The sequence below is a fragment of the Ostrinia nubilalis genome, chromosome 5 (assembly GCF_963855985.1).
Source record: "Ostrinia nubilalis chromosome 5, ilOstNubi1.1, whole genome shotgun sequence".
NCBI lineage: Eukaryota > Metazoa > Arthropoda > Insecta > Lepidoptera > Crambidae > Ostrinia > Ostrinia nubilalis.
The window spans coordinates 7,754,504-7,772,059 of NC_087092.1; positions in this window are offsets into that span (position 1 = coordinate 7,754,504).

Sequence of the window (17,556 nt, forward strand, 5' to 3'; positions counted from 1 at the left end):
GGCGGCAGAAGCGGAATTATTTATTGTGCAACATAATTGTTACGCAGCCACTTTTAGCCTGGTCTATTTCCAGCAGGCACAAAGTAACTTAATAAATCTGCAATGCAGATGGGCTCGCAGTCATCCAGGCCCGGTGTCGGCGATAAAAGGTACGGAAGTTGCTCCACATTGTCACATTGTAAGCACGCGCTATGACAGCGGCCTGTTATCCAGAAATACTCCTGTACTTTCGCAAGTTAGTTATCATCATGCCAGAAAATATACGATGTTGTAAACATTAATATGAGGTCTCACAGTGCGCGTGGACGCAAAGGGTGACACACGAACCAATCACAGCTCTATTCAACGCTGTGCGTTTGATTTGCTGCTTCACTTAAGCAAGCATCGTTTGTGAATACGGGTGTAAGAGATGTACCGACTTACAGTCCCTATGAATCTTGAAAACTTGCGGTTGGCATTGAAGACTAATCGATCATGTGTGTTTCAATCTACATTTGTTTTAAACTAACTCTACCTATATGTCCAAGATTGTGTAGGATTAGGTATGTATTTACTGAACAATCATCTAGTTTCGTATTTTCATAAAAAAGTAGACTAATATTATGTTATAAATATTCAAAAACGTGCCTAACATGTTGAATGACTCCAGCGAGCTAAAGTAATACGTCGCAATAAACTCCTGCACGGTACGTAAAATGCCAAGTTGTCGAAAACCGTTTTTTACTTTCTCGAGCGGAGAGTTAATGTTTAGGAAAGTTGCCAGTAGTGCACGTTCCGCTACGCCCACCCAGCGGAACTGACAAATCGCCCTGAAGGCTCATCAATATACCCCACTTTGAGATATTATGAGAATACTGATTTTTGCATTTAAATGAGGTTTAAGTAATTTATTAATATGGGTTTATAAAAATGAACAATATTTTATTTGATAGTAATTTTGTCAATAAATAATAACTTTTTATGTCTTAAACAATTCTCTCTTGTTCGCCATAAAATAAGCATAAATTACCATTTCTTTACTGATACTGAAGAGAAGCGGGAGGTCATAGTAAAAGTTGACTCTTACAATGATTCATTATAAAAATCCCAACTAATATTATAAATGCGAAAGTAACTCTGTCTGTCTGTCTGTCTGTCTGTTACGCTTTCCCGCTTAAACCTCGCAACCGATTTTGATGAAATTTGGCATAGAGATAGTTTGAGTCCCGGGAAAGAACATAGGATAGTTTTTATCCCGGTTTTTGAAACAGGGACGCGCGCGATAAAGTTTTTCTGTGACAGACAAAATTCCACGCGGGCGAAGCCGCGGGCGGAAAGCTAGTTAAAAATAAATAAGTGCTAACACTCACTGGCTATGTGGTCAGTTTAACTTTCCCCCAGGACAAACTTGACCTTCATTGGTTGGGTTTTTATGGCGGTCAAGCTGTAGATCCTGGCTACACAGGAGTTGCAGTGGTGGGAACGAGAGGTGGGAATAGTCCCGTTTTTTTATTGAATTAGTAGAAAAGGCTTGAAACCATTTCAAAACAATGTTAAGGGTTAGTTAAACCCGAAATGGAATTTCAATGTCATTCTTGATTGCAAAGGACAATGTTCGTTCTCCATACATTGTTCGCCTAAAGAACCAACAATTTTGACATATTACTACCCGAAAGCGAAATAATACGATTCTGTGTGTAAGAACAATGATTCCTGATGGACACTTGCCATAAAATTAATGATTAAGAATATTAAATCACAGCGATTTTATAATATGTCGTTTATGACAACATGGCGTCTAATGTATTGTGTGAATGTATGAACACCGATTCGCGAAAAATGTTTTGTATTGTCGTCACGCCGAGTCGCAGCCAAATAGTATAAAATAATAGAACAAGTTTTAGAAATACAACTCGGAATTCCACTTTTACAATATGCCCACATATTGCACGTAAATAAACAACATGAATCGTAGGTTGTTTCCACCCTTGTCATCTGACACATGAAATAAACTCCTATTGTATTATAGATATCGAAGCCGAATCGTATATAATAATAGAATGGGTTTTGGAGATCACTCGGGGTTCCACTTTTATAAAATACCTACATATTACATAAAAATACCACGAATCATGAGTTTTCTTTTCACCATTTACATCTGACACGAGATAACAAACTCCTATCTCCATGACTACCATCGTAGTCTATGCCAAAGACTACAATATTTTAAGCAAGAAGTTTCAAACCTTAGCGGCTACGGTAACCCCTGGGCCACATACATCATGATAACATTCGGTCGACACCGGAACGAAGTCTTGCGATTATGCAAAAAAGCATCGTATTCTAGTGCGGCTATATCACGTTCAACCGGGGTTTTAATTCGACTAAAGTCCTGACTAAAGACTGGAAGAAAATACGCCGCATTGTATGAGCACTTCGTGTTCGTTAAAGCGGCTTCAGATCTAGAGCCCACATAGTTTTCTTTCCAATAATATCCGCAAGTAGCGCTGCATGATCTTTACAACAAAAACGGCAATAGTTATTAAGGTGCCAAAATTATATGATTACTTTGGCACGGTATTATACACGTGCGAAGATTTGTCATTTTCATTCATTTCTTCATCATCATCATCATTTCAGCCACAGGACGTCCACTACTGAACATAGGCCTCCCCCAATGACTTCCACATCGCACGGTTGGTAGCGGCCTGCATCCAGCGCCTTCCCGCTACCTTTATCAGGTCGTCGGTCCACCTTGTGGTGGGTTGACATTGCAGAATATGACTTTTGATAGGTTCATCATAGAATTCGGCGGGGATATCCTCACGGAGGAAGTTCGTAAAAGGGCGGAACAAGATCTTATAATAATGCAAGGCCGAAGCTGTTACGCGCGTGCTCCTACGTGTAATCCGGCGAGTATGCAATAAATAGTAATGTCTGGTAAATAGTGGTAATACGTATCGTTCGTTCGTTCGTTTCAGCCGAAAAGACGTCCACTGCTGGACAAAGGCCTCCCCCAAGGATTTCCACGAAGACCGATCCTGCACCGCTCGCATACAGGCACCTCCCGCGACCTTCACCAGATCGTCGGTCCACCTAGTGGGAGGCCTGCCCACGCTACGTCTTTCGGCTCGTGGTCGCCACTCAAGAACTTTCCTGCCCCAGCGGCCATCAGCTCTACGAGCTATGTGCCCCGCCCAGTCTATGTCTGTATGCGCTACGATTACAGGGTATCATTTTGCATAGTCGCAAGACTTCACTCCGCTGCTGTCAAATCAATGTCGCATAATGTTATCGCAATGTGTGTGGCCCTTGGCCAAATCACAGAAGCCTATGCGAAGAAAGAGCACTTGAATGACAATAAAAATCAGGGTTACCATTTTATAAGATTTCCTCACTATTGAGGGTAACAAAGTAACATTAATAATCTAGCCATTAATTACATTCATTACCTATACGAGAAAGTAAAGCAACATGCGGTTTTATTTTAATTTGTAAAATATTAAACCCCTCATATTTGTAACAGTTTGTTCCAAGTTTAGTTTTACTGTTTTGTTAACAGTATTGCTGTTTCAGCTGTCACTGTGAAGCTTTGGGAAAATAAATAAATAGAAAAAATATTAACATAAATATTTATTTAAGTTTTTATGTTCATTATCATAATATGCCAATTTAAGTTACACTGTGTGACAGTCTTTGACACTAAACAAACTCTTCAGCTTAATAATACCTACCTACAGGGCGTTTTTATAGTTACTCCTGCTGATGAAACAAGAAGGGTTGATTCTACTACTGAAATACAACTACTTTTCTTACAGGACCAATATCAAATTCTCAAAAAAATTCACATCCTCGTGATGGTGATAATTTCTATGGAGAGGTTTTTTTTATATTCGGTCTCTTGGGATAAGTTATTCCATTTGAGCAGTAGAATTAATCCTTTTTATTCGATCACATATAAAAACAACACAAGTGTTTAGGAAAACTTCTTCTTTGGTATGGTATCACTACGGAGTTATAATGTCGGCAACTCTGTATCACTGACTTGTAACTTTCAAACAGCATGAATAATAAGGGCACCACATTGGTTTTCTTTCTGAAAAAAGGCTTTCAGTTTTAGTACTAACCCTTTAGCACTATTTCATTGAAATAAAAATACAATAAACGCACAGAAGACTGAAATTGAGTCAACTGACGTGACATTTATAATTTGTTGACATTATGACAGTTTGACAAGACTAGGGATTGAAAAAGTTTTAATTGAAAAAGTAAAATGACAATTTATTAAAACGATTCACATGGATATAATCGATTAAAAATATTTATAAAATGTTCTGATACTTGCCTGTAGCGATTATCCAATCCTGGTTTCTACTGAAAAACTACCTCGTGGCAAGATTTTAATAAAATAATAAAATCTTTATCTTCTCTTTCACAATCTATAAAAGTTCATTTGGTCTATTATTATACATGTGCTATGAATGAGGGTTTTCGCGATTGAAAAATCCGCGATATGGCAATACGTAGACGCGAGGTCCAAATGCTGCATGATTGGTGGATATCTGTCAATGTCATGTCAAAAATAACCAATCATGCAGCATTTGGACCTCACGTCTACGTATTGCCATCTGGCGGATTTTTCAATCGCGAAAACCCTCATTGGCATAGATTATGAGAGACTGGCAACTATACTAGGTTGATATCAGGTGATCCGTCTGCTCATTTGCCTCCTGTCACATAAAAAAAAAATATATATGTTTCTCACACTTCAACTGGCATTGGATTCAACATCGGATTCTGACACTTTTACAGTTATGATACCATGAATATCAGTTTATGGTCCTAATTATTTTTATTTTATTTACGACCTTCGACCAGTTGGACACTTTAGATATCTTCTTGTAATAGTGTCAAACTGTCAATATCTTTTTAGCTTTTAACGCAAATCTAGTCTTCAAAGCAGTTTAATCGATTTATTTTATTTTCAAAATCGATATTTTATTGTCTATGATGGTCGCAGGAACATCACTATACATGGACTCCCAGCAATAAAGTACGGTAATGCCTCGTACAGATTTTATCGGCAAAAATTATGGAACTTGATAGGTTTTAGACCATGCCACGCACCAAAACGTCCGGAAGTTGTAATAGTATTATAGAATAAACGTTAAAAGACTTATTTATTTAATTTTTCAATGCTTAAGTGTCCATTAGAATGAAAGGGTGCTTAATGTATTAAAAAAAATAGAAAATAATTATGATGGGTTAATGTTTTTGGGCGGTTTTTTAGGCGGTTTCTGACAATGTCCTTTGTATTCCGGCGTTATTCCTAAACATGCGGCAACACCAAAATTGCTGGAGTTTGCTATTATCATCTAACTTTAGGTAGGTATCCATTTAATTACTTCTGTTTGAGTTACGCATAAGAACCAAGTGCCAAAATACTTGCACGTAACTTGGTAATTGATTTATAACCACTCGCTTAATATACTGGGTTCATGCTGTTAATTTAATTTGGAGGTCAAATCATTGTCATTGGATACCTACCTAGTCTCCAGTTTCTCTAGATTGCCCTAACATCTACAATTTTTCTGAGCTATCTTATTATTCTGCCTGAAAGCTTCAGTTAAATGAATAAAGATTAGATTAGGCAAATCAATGTTTCTTAATTAAATTACCAAAAGTTGTAGAGGATTTGAAAAACAACCTCCAGTGTTCCGCTGTCACCGCAGGTCGTGTGGACTGTCGGCCAACTTTTAATTTCATCTTACCACTAATCTAAAATCTGTATAACGCCCGTCGTGGGCAGGCAGACATTTCGCTAATGAGTTTTATTGTGAAAAATGAAGTTGTTACCTGGTATTATTAACTTTTGGATATTTAAATCTCAATTTTGAGTTTTTCTTTAGTCGCGTGCGTGGGTTTTAGTACCAATTAAGTCACAAGAAGTATGAACCTTAGTTAGTCATTATAAGCCACAAAGGCGTATTGAATAGTATCAATGGGACTGATTGACGTGTTTATTAGATTTAAGTCATAACCATGTTCGCGTTTAAAAAAAGCTATTCGTGTTTTACTTATTGAACAAAAGTTACTTGAATCAATGAAATGAGCGTTTCAATAATAGTAGACTCATTTTCAGCTGTTACGATCCCGTAAATACCTAATCGATACGTAAGTGAGTAATTACACTTATTACATTACACTTCGTTAGCAATGAAAAGTTCCAAAGGTCGCAGTAAAACGTTTTATTGACACTAGCTGGCTTTATGTGCTCCATTTTCCATGTTACCTTCCATGAGTTAAAGGTCGTTTAAAATGTGCAATGCACTTTGTCTCGAGTTATGCTCACAAGGCGGATTGTCGTCGTTTCAGCCAAATAACGTCCACAGCTGGACAAAGGCCTCCCCCCAAGGTTTTCCACAATGAACGGTCCTGCGCTGCCCGTATCCAGGCTCTTCCCGAGACCTTAGATGAAGGTGGATCGACGATATGCTAAATGGCAAAGAAGTGCTGGGATGCGAGCAGCGCTTTGGTGGTTGTGGAAATCCTTAGGGGAGGCCTTTGTTCAGCTGTGGACGTCATTCGGCTGAAACGAACGAACGATGCTCGTTACTAAAATGCAAGCGTTATTCGACAAATAAGTAACTTTTACTTTATACCTATTTTGTGGAACCTCCTTCAGAACGTTTGACTCCATTAAAGTAAAATGTGGTAAAGTGTTTCTTAAAATTCGCCACGTGTTTGGTCAAGTTTGAATCGATAAGTAGTGTTCCTGGTAATGGCTTCTTATTTGAAAAATAAATGTGCACTGAAATAACTTTTAATGCCGGTATTCTGAAAGCGTACCTAAGCACTTAGAAACACTTCTAAGCGTACCTACATTAGTCACGTTTCAAGACAACGCTTATTTCAAGAAAAGAATACAAAATACCTATACTAAAGCGACTTCTCGTAAAAAATGCATATGAAGACTTATTAAATAAGGTCGCTCTATGACTTTTTGCAGTAGGCATTTATAATAAATAAATGTACAATTTAATAAAATACAAGCAACTCCTCATATACCGGAAATTAACGTTAAGTTACCGTAGAGATTTCTAGTAAATTCAAATGCTTAACATGAATTTGAATTTGTTTTACTGTCATACAAACCCAGCCCTAATAAGGTAGAGCCTTGTGCTATGGGAGTTACCCACTTACTGGACTTAATTTGTCACCAGATGGCCAGACAGCCCAAAAATATTTTGTAATGTTTTGTCCCCAAGGGCCTATGCTATTTTTGCTAAAATACCCGTGTTTCGTTTTAGGACATTAAACTCAAAATATATTCAAAAAGGTCAAGCTCACTCTATTATTGAATTGGAGACTCTATTTTTACGACTCTTGTCGTGTGCAAATAAACCTTCTAAATTAGGTTGTTCCCGTATGGCTATAATTTAATATGTACCAACGTTGTGTTAGGTACCTACTTAAAAATACTTTTTTTTCAGTCTTTGTTATACTTTTTACCCTCGCCCCATAATCATATTTACTTAAATGTTATTTAGGAACAGCAGTGTAGATTGTAGTTAAATAATACTAACGGCCGAATACTGAAACACTACTCAAATCTGTCACTCAGCTGTCGGGCTCCTAAATTTAAGTATCCTTCAATTGTAAATGGTATTCTCAAACGCCACTCAAAGGATTTGAAGCCGTGATCAGCTAAGCAGCTCTCAAATGTTTACCTACTGGCAACATTTACCAAAAAAAGTATGTTTTCATTTACACAAATGATAACTTTACGTTTTTTATCCATTACACGCAGCATCGTTTGGTTATGTATTGTCTTTTATGGAAATATACTCAATCAACTTAACATAGAACAGTTTATTTTTAGTTTCTATTATATATAAATCTCGTTTTATCATATAAAAAAATTAATGCTTGCATGTTTATTTAATTAAAAAAATAATTTTAAAGGTGATACTTTTTATTGTTGAAATCTATTAAGTGGCGATCGTGGACCGAAACGTAACCACAATTGACATTTATCATTGTTGACAGAGTATCAAATTGACAAATCAATCAACAACTCTTGGAAATGCTGCTATGCGATGTCCCCATATTCCTCAGAAATAGGCATGTTTATGTAAAGCGATTTCATAGCAGCTATTTTAGTTGTTACTTTGTGCACTAGTACCTATGATGCACAGTTGGCTGTTCGATGTGGAAGATATCACCTAGTACACGTTCATAACTTCCCGTTGCGTAGAACAGTAGGGTTATAATAAGTACTTGGTCCACTGGTTGTATGGCGTTTGGTGAGGGGTTTCCAAGAGCTTCCAAATTATGAATCCAGAAACAACACCGTTTCTTTAGAGACGCGGAACCTCGCTCTGAATTGCATATCATTATAATAATATTTTTCTCAGCCTTATTGCGTTCCTGCGATTAGATCTAGGTATTTCCTCGAGGCTCGAAAGAAATGATAACGATGACACACATTATTTACCACTATTTAGGTCGATTTAGGTATAAGAATAGGATTTAAGATACCGCGCAAGCACTCTCAAATTTAACAGCTGCTTAAGACGATTTGACAGTTGTTTGAGTAATGCTTAGCGTTGAATGGCGTTTCAGTATGCGAAAATTCATTTGAGTGGCGTTTGAGTGCAACTTAATTTGAGAGGTGCTTAAAAATTGAGAACTACTCAGATATTGTTTTGAGTATGCGAAATGTAAGTTTAGGAGCTGCTTAACTATTTGAGAAGCCGTCAAATATTTAAATGGCGTTTCAGTATTCGGCCGTTAATCAATTAAATACCTAAAGCAAATATTATTGTATTGCCACAAGTTATGGATACACACACACGTCTTTTATTATTTACGTGAAGTAAAGTATTTAAGTACATTAACGTCATCAAATTTAATATAATACGATGGTACTGTATAACCATGATTTGTTTTTCACCATGTAGTCTTTCTTTGTTTGCTAAAACGCGTCGTGGGGGCTCCTATAAGAACCTTAACGCGGATTTCGCGCGGTTGATATTTTATTAAAACCGCAACGCGTTGTGAAGCTGTTTTTTCTCCAATGAGTGTTTTCGCTCTTTGAGCCAATCATTTGCATTTTTGTTTGATCTTAAATAGCATTTTTTGTGAGAGCGTTGAAATAATAATGGTTTATGTTTCACAAAAGGCAACAAAATAATATCCTTACTTATTTATTTAATTTTTGTGTATCAGACCATTTTGAAGGTAGTTTGACATAAAACGTGAACAATAGAGATAGAGACCGATGTAAGTCGGCATATTAAAGTGGCATGCATAATTTGCATACATCTTTAAGTATCTTAAAAAGATTTCATATTCGCTGCAAGCAAGAAACAGAAGCTCCAAATCGTATAATTATATTTTTTATTTGTTCCTTTATAAGTACGGCATTATGCTAACGAAACAGTCAGGCTCCAATTATTAATGACGGTACAAATCAAAGGACCATGCTTCACTTGACAGAGATAAGGGAGACACTTAATCGTGACCTCATCTCTCACTAAGGACAGGGTTCATCTGCAGACTGTAAAAAATTTCAACACACCATTTATCTGAAAAAAGTTCTCAAAAGTTTTTGCTAAGGAATTCTCATGATGCGTTGGACTGTTGGCTTCAGTTTGCTAATTCGGCAATAGGTATTTTAAGATCTGTATTTACTGTATCAGTTTATTCTATTGAAATAGCTGCAGTTAATTGTACAAAAGGATAAAAATTAATAACAACACGCCAAAACGGATTCTACGAACTCACTTCGTTTATGGAGGCCGATTGTTGCTGAATTTGGCGGTAAATTGAAGTTTTCTTCCCAACATTAGTTTTCAATTTAAATTCGTGATTGCTACGCTACGTCCTTAAAACAGTACAGGTATTATTTATGTTATTATATCGATATCGTAAGAGGTATACATTAGAGCCTAATGACCCCTCGCAGGTCAAGGGCAGTCGTAGTTTCTCTTCTTCCCAGAATTTCTCCGTAGTCTGAACTTAATAACCATGTCGACTCTTACCAACTTGGACGAGATGAAAACCTATTAGTGCTTAAGGATAATTGTGAACAAAAGACTTCATGCCATATTTTGAATAACTAAAGCTTATTCCGATCCAACTTCACAATTTCTAAAAATAAATGCAGATTTTGTAATAGACAAAGTTAATCATCAACCTAGGATGGTAAGTAAAAATCTGCAACTAACTATCGTTATTCACTAACTATTCAAAGTCCGCGTATTGTTCCCTCCGAAATGTGACATTCCACAAATTGCATTATACTCATCCATTCTCCCTGGGAACGTCCTTCGCAAATCGTTATCGCAATGAACCACTCAGCTTATAGTCCAGTCAATAAAGCATTATAGATGGAAATCCGTGGAACACAATTTTTGACTTCGGGACTTTATTTAGACTAGTTAGGAGGTGAACTTAGCAAAAGTCCCCGCCCTTAGCCCTTGAGCCGGCGGAGAGAGGGGGGTTTAAAGGTACCACTTTTCGGTTTTTCGCTTAATCCTCGGAAACTATGCGTCCTAGTGACATGACTACTATGAACCAAAAAAAGCTTATTCAATTTGCTACAGGTGAGGTAGACAAGTTTTTCTATAAATTGTATAGTTTTCGCGGCATCTGCTTTAGAAGGTCTGTAATATTGGAAATTTTATTTTTGTCTTACATGTTCCCATCAGGAGAAAATCGACTAAATCAACACTGAGCAAACATTCTAGACATGCGAGAGCATGTTAAGCCTAGTTTCAGGGAGGGGACTGCACCGTGCGTATATTTAGACGAACTAATTGGAGCCACTTTTGACTCCTCATCACTCAAAAACTACTGTGCATTAATACTTCAAATTTGGCTCATGTATTCAGACTTGCAAGATAAACATCAGTTTCAAATTTCATAAACATACCTCAAACGGTTCTTTAGGTATTGACGTCCAAAAATCTACATGTCTGACCTATAGACCAAATTCTAACCACTTCCAGATGACCTTGAAGGTTCAAATTTGGCATCTAGATAGGTAGATGTGTAAATATAAAGGAAAAAATAAAAAACCAGTAAATTTTAACATTTCACAGGTGATAGATAGATTTTAGTGTTCTAAATGTCGATTTTTGAACGTCAGTACCTAAATAACCGTATGAGGTATATTTATGAAATTTGAAGCTGACGTTTATCTTGCAAGTCTCAACACACGAGCTAAATTTGAAGTGTTAATGCACAGTAGTTTTTGAGTGATGAGGAGTCAAAAGTTGCTCCAATTGATTCGTCTAAATATACGCACGGTGCAGTCCCCTCCCTGGAACTAGGCTTAATATGCCCCCACATGTCTAGAATGTTTGCTCAATGTTGATTTAGTCGGTTTTCTCCTGATGGGAACATGTAAGACAAAAATAAAATTTCCAATATTACAGACCTTCTAAAGCAGATGCCGCGAAAACTATACAAGATATAGAAAAACTTGACTATCTCACCTGTAGCAAATTGAATAAGCTTTTTTTGGTTCATAGTAGTCATGTCACTAGGACGCCTAGTTTTCTAGGATTAAGCGAAAAACCGAAAAGTGGTACCTTTAAACCCCCCTCTCCCCGCCGGCTCAAGGGCTAAGGGCGGGGACTTTTGCTATGTTCACCTCCTAACTAGTCTAAATAAAATCCCGAGGTCAGAAATTGTGTTCCACGGATTTCTCTCTACACCGTCGTTAAGGCATTCATTGACTGGACTATTAATGATGGTCTTGCTACTTGTGTACCCACAGCCATATAATATGGCGGTTCAGACACTGAACTCACTGATTGCTGCCATTTTTCCGCAATCCTGAAGATGTGATATTTCGATTTGTCATGAAAATACGTGCATCTCTCCAGAATAATGTATTCTTGGGATGACAAATTGCTTTTACACTCAGTCAATAGTGTACCGTCATTAATAATTGGATTTTGGTGAGTTGTCAGAATCGGACGAAAAGTTTCGGAGAAAACATACACACAAAACCGGGTTTTCAATCTGTCGAATGCAGAATTGCCGTTTTGTGTTTCGTCAATGTCGTTTTAGTCAATGAACACTGTTTACTTACTTACATGACGTAACAAATGCATAAAGTTCTCTCATGACTAAAAAAAAAGAAATTAGTCTGACGCTGCTGGTTAAATTCCAAACCTAGCTCCCCTACTATTACAAGTGTTATAAATCAACGCAACCACACCTCAAATTGCCAATAACGTTTCAACTGTTTCACGTGATTTGGTAATTACTGTAAATTACGACTTTTCACAATCGATCACTTGAGTTCTACCTTAGTCTTGACACTGGTAAATAACCTCTATGAGGAAGTCGATAGGCCGAATAGCAAGGTCGCGACCTCAAATTTACTCGCGGGCAGCATCGGCCCATATCAATCAAGGTGAGCCAACAGGAAATAATAGCGGCACACACGCAACCGGCGCATTTGCCTTACGTAACTTTTTATTTTGCTCCTAAATCGGGAGCATCCGATATAAAACATTATCGAAACAAAAGACAAAGAAACCTTAGAATGGCGTTTACTGTCAGGTTATATTAAACGAGTATACCTTTCTAATGACAGTTTAACTTTCCCCCGGGACAAACTTAACCTTCACTGGTTGGGTTTTATTGGCGGTCAAGCTGTAGATCCTGGCTACACAGGAGTTGTAGGGTGGGAACGAGAGGTGGGAATAGTCCCGTAATACTAGACCTCGATTCAATATCGAAGTCTAGTATAGTTTAATTTATTATAATGTTTAGGTATAGTTATTAGTCTTTTAAAGGTTTAGTAATGCTGAAACTATATTTAATATTTCGATAAGTAATAAGTCTCTAGATAATTAATCTTAGCTACATTAACCTACATTTTTAACTTCACAAATTCTACATATTAAAGAAGATAATTAATGACGTAAGGCCTATTACGTAGTACTTATTATTATTCTGTGCTATTACTTATTAGTATTTGAATTCTTCAAATTCAGGTCACTCAGATCTTTTGAATTACTTCAGAGCTTTCTGTTTTTACGTGATTCTTAAATAGTTTTCTGAAAATAGACTTACGCAGAGAGAACAAAGGACTTTCACTTACAAGTAGTTTTCAAGTATTGTGTTCAGTTTCCCAGTCAAAGCGAATTCTCAGTAATGATCCTTTGCCATACGAGACGTACGTGGAAGCAGACGGCTTTATTAATAGAATGAGAGTTTAAAACTGTTCACTTTCTTTAGAACTGACTTCCACTTTAAAAGTTCTGATAATGATGTAGATTTTGCAGACTTTGTTGAGACCACGCACTTCTGTCTATTTTGAGTCGCACAGTTTTGGGAAATTAAGTATTTGAGTAATCATATCAAACGCTAAGGTGTTTTAAATATTATTACGTATTTAAACGCAGCGTGGGACGTCCACCCACAAGGTGGACCGACGACATCATTAAGGTAGCAGGAAGGCGCTGGACGTAGGCCGCTACTAACCGGGCAACATGGAAAGCATTGGGGGATGCCTATGTACAGCAGGCAGGACGTCCTTAGGCTGAGATGATGATGATGATGCCACACATAGACCATTTGTGTGTCATGTTTGCTGACGATGCCACAATATTCATGTCTGGGGACAGTGTGAGTGGAGATAACTTAGTTAACGAAATATATAGAACACTAAAACTTGTAGTAAACTGGTTGCAATCCATTAATCTGAAGGTAAATTTAGCCAAAACGAAATTAATTGAATTTAGAAATTATAAGAAAAGGCCTTTGGACTTAAATATTGTACTAGATGGCACACAGATCGAGCAAGCGTCTGAAATAAGATTTCTGGGTATCACTGTTGATTCTAATATAAATTGGAAGTCACATATTGATAAAATTAATAATAAAATTTCAAGCTGTTGTTATGCAATATCAATATTAACAAATATAACGTCTATTGAGGTTGCTAAAACTGCATACTACGGATATGTCTATCCTATTCTGACATACGGCATAATATTTTGGGGCAACTCCGTTAACATTAGCTCCACTTTCATTCTTCAGAAGAAATGTTTGCGGACCATTTATAAAATAAATAGATTTGACTCATTAAGAGATATTTTTAAGTATCATAAATTTCTAACTCTTACTTGTATTTACATTCTAGAAACAAGTTTATTTGTAAAGAATCATTCTGAGCATTTCCGTAGAAAAAATGAGATGAAACATAATTTAAGACTTCAGCATAAGTATGACATGTGTATAGTGAATTCCTCGAGTTATATTCTTAGCAAAAGTGTATTTGTAATGGGCATCAAAGTGTTTAATAAGCTACCCGTTTTTATAAAATCTTTAGAGGGCCCTAAATTTAAAAGAACGCTCAAGGACTGGCTACTAACCAAATGTTTTTATGACCTCAATGAATATTTTAATGACAAGTAAACTACTGTAAAATTGACATGTAAATGAAATGAAATCCAATTAATGTAATAATTTATGACTACTATAATATTATACGTCCGAAATCAATTAATAATTTTAATGACAAGTAAACAACTGTAAAATTGACATGTAAATGATATTAAATCCAATTAATGTAATAATTTATACTACCAAATATTGTACGTCCGAAATGGACAATTCTGTTGATACCTTGACATGCATGTATTATTTTTAACAACCAATGTACTTACACAGAAAAGACAATAAATGATTATCTTATCTTATCTTATCTTATCACCTTTTTATAGTTAGGCCTGCATTTTTATTTTTAGACTTTTTCGTTAATGCTATGGATATGGGTAATGAGTATGCGGTTTGGTCAATTTTAATTAAATTCGTGGTTAGTTCATAGCTACTTGTTAGCGAACCTGTGATTGCATGCGTGGATTTCTGTTCTACGATTTTCAGGCAATTTTTCAAATTATTCTCACCAAGCTGCCCTCGGGTTTCAACGAATATTTATAATGCCAAATCGGTTCAATCCTCTCTCACGCCTTTCTCGAGAATATTATAATGCGTAAGTACGAGTAGGTAAGTCTTTCTGTGACAGACTGATATTTATGTGAGTGAAGTCACGGGTAAAAGCTAGCATTAAACAGTTGTTTGCTTGCCCTCAACCTCAATCCCTCGTCGAAGATTCGAATGAATACTTACGTAAAATCCGGGGCGCCTATTAGCTTAGCCGCGTCCGCGAAAGGATCGTCCCGCCCGTCTTTGTCTGACTCGAGTAATTGTGTCTCATTGTTCTTTCCGCAAACAATACGACCGCTTGTTTCGATAATATTTGCGTTTTCCAAGTCCAACAGAAATCTCTTTTAAAGCTCTTTACAGGCTCGTTCACAATTGAAATTTACTTTTTTAAACCTCCTATTTGGTCGGACCGTACCTTTCTGTTTTCTGTCGCGGACAGTTGTGGTGAAGTTATCTGTTTACGGTTAGTATTATTTTTATTTTAAAGTTTTGATATTATGGGAGCGTAATGATAATTTCAATGATAAAGTTTGCCTCGAGAAACAAGTCTGTAATGTAGTAGCTACTGATGCTTGTGTACTAATAATGCTACCGTCTGTACATCAACAACCTCAGCTCGCGTTTTAAAATTGTAGCATCTTATAACACGCTACAGTCGTAGCGTGTAGCACAATCGTAATAGCGTTCGTAGCACAGTCGTAGCAGGACGCTACGAAGCGTGGGGCGCTCAGTCCAATCGACACTGGCACCAACTTCGCTTCGGCTGTCAGTCACCGAGCAGCTGAGTACCTCAACTGCTGACAGTTCGGTAATGAGTTCGCGAGCCGAAACAAAAAGTTTAGTCTTCGCCAAACATTCGCCAATAATGCTCAGTTTGTATTCAAGCAATGTTGAAGTTTAACGTCTGTTTTTGTATTCTACACAGATAGGTGCTATTCAGAGAAACGTAAATACGTAAGTGATTTGTCTTACGATGAATATAGCTATATTCATATAAATGGTTCAATAAATTCCTTGGGTCAGATAACTCATTTTCGTGCTATTAGGTATCTTAATGAATAAAAAATCATTCACTAGAACTTTTATTACTTTACTCTTACCTATGAACAAAGGCAATAGATATCATTTTCACTGTAAAGTAATCATATTTTAACTTTTAGCGACATGATTGATTGCCTTTATTAGGCTGTTACATTATTTACAAGTAAAGTAAGTTGTTATTCAAAATTCACGGGCTATTAAAGTTTTCTTTTCAAGATATAATTCAAAGGTTTCGTAAAAAAGAAATTTGAAATACAACAAGTTTACCTATGAAAATGGAAGGTAAATTGCTAAGTAAGTATAGTTTATTCTCGAGAGAATCGTTACAAAAGTTTTCAAGATCGTCCAAATAGTCTTCAATTTTTATGAAATGTATAATTTCTAAGATAACAAAGTTTCAAATCGAAGATGTAAATTATTTCTTCTGCTGGTGGTTAAATTACAGTTTTCATGGTCATTTTATAGTATGAATGTAGGTCAAATCTTATTTTTTAAACTAGTTTTTACAGATACCATTTAGGGTCATAATCAGACCATATCATTGAAACATCCTATGTATATTGTCATGTCATACAACAATTTACCTATATACGAAATAGGTAGCTACGTAGATTCGTCTAAAACTCTAAAGTCCAAATAATTTTCCTTAAACCTTTTCAGGTGAAACTACCATGTTTTCAGTTCAAACTCCTGGTATCAAATTGAATGTAAGATTCGGTTACCCAGAAACTGGAGCAGGTGAAAGTAAATGCAAGCTTGTAAACTAGAAGTAAAGCGGGCGGCTATGTTGTGAACTTGTGAATACCTATTACGTATAGTATAGGATAGTTGCCTACAACATTCGAGCGCTCGTTGCGAAATTGAATATTGCGGTGCGTCGATGCCAGAGAAATGCGGTGACGATGCCGCTGTCGCAAACAGCCTCTATAGGTACTATAGGCCTAGCGTTTAATTCAGTCAGTGCCTTAGGTATGGGACAGTAGGCGTGATTTTGACAAATTTAGACCTTACAGAGCATACACATCTGAAGTACTACCACAGAATAATAATAAGTACTACGTACAGAAGTTTTACTTCGCGAAGGTATTTAAAAAAATGTATGCTCAATTTCAATAACAATATGGTGTAATTTAGCCTGTCTCAAGAGTCAAGCACCATTTTGTTGTCAAACGTCAGTTATCGGCACTGCGCCGAAGCTATAGGGCTGACTTCGGTAAAATGATGTGACGTGAGGTGCCAAACTGCGGAAAATGGCGGAGGAAATACAAATTATCATGAACATTAACTACTTATTTACCTCTCAGTGTCTTGAGGCAACTTAAAAAAAAATATTCTGTGTTTTTATTATTATTTAGGCAGTTAAATACTGCACAGTATTTAGTACACCATTTTATTTATTTTCTTCCATCATACACAAGAATACGCGTGCGTAAGTCAATGTTCGCTCGTATGTGAGGCCTTGTCGAATAGTATCCTGTAGGTGGGCCATCGTGCGTGTTTTGTTTTCGATGTAAACTCGCGGAGATGAACAGGCCTGGTACTACTATTATTTATTCTGTG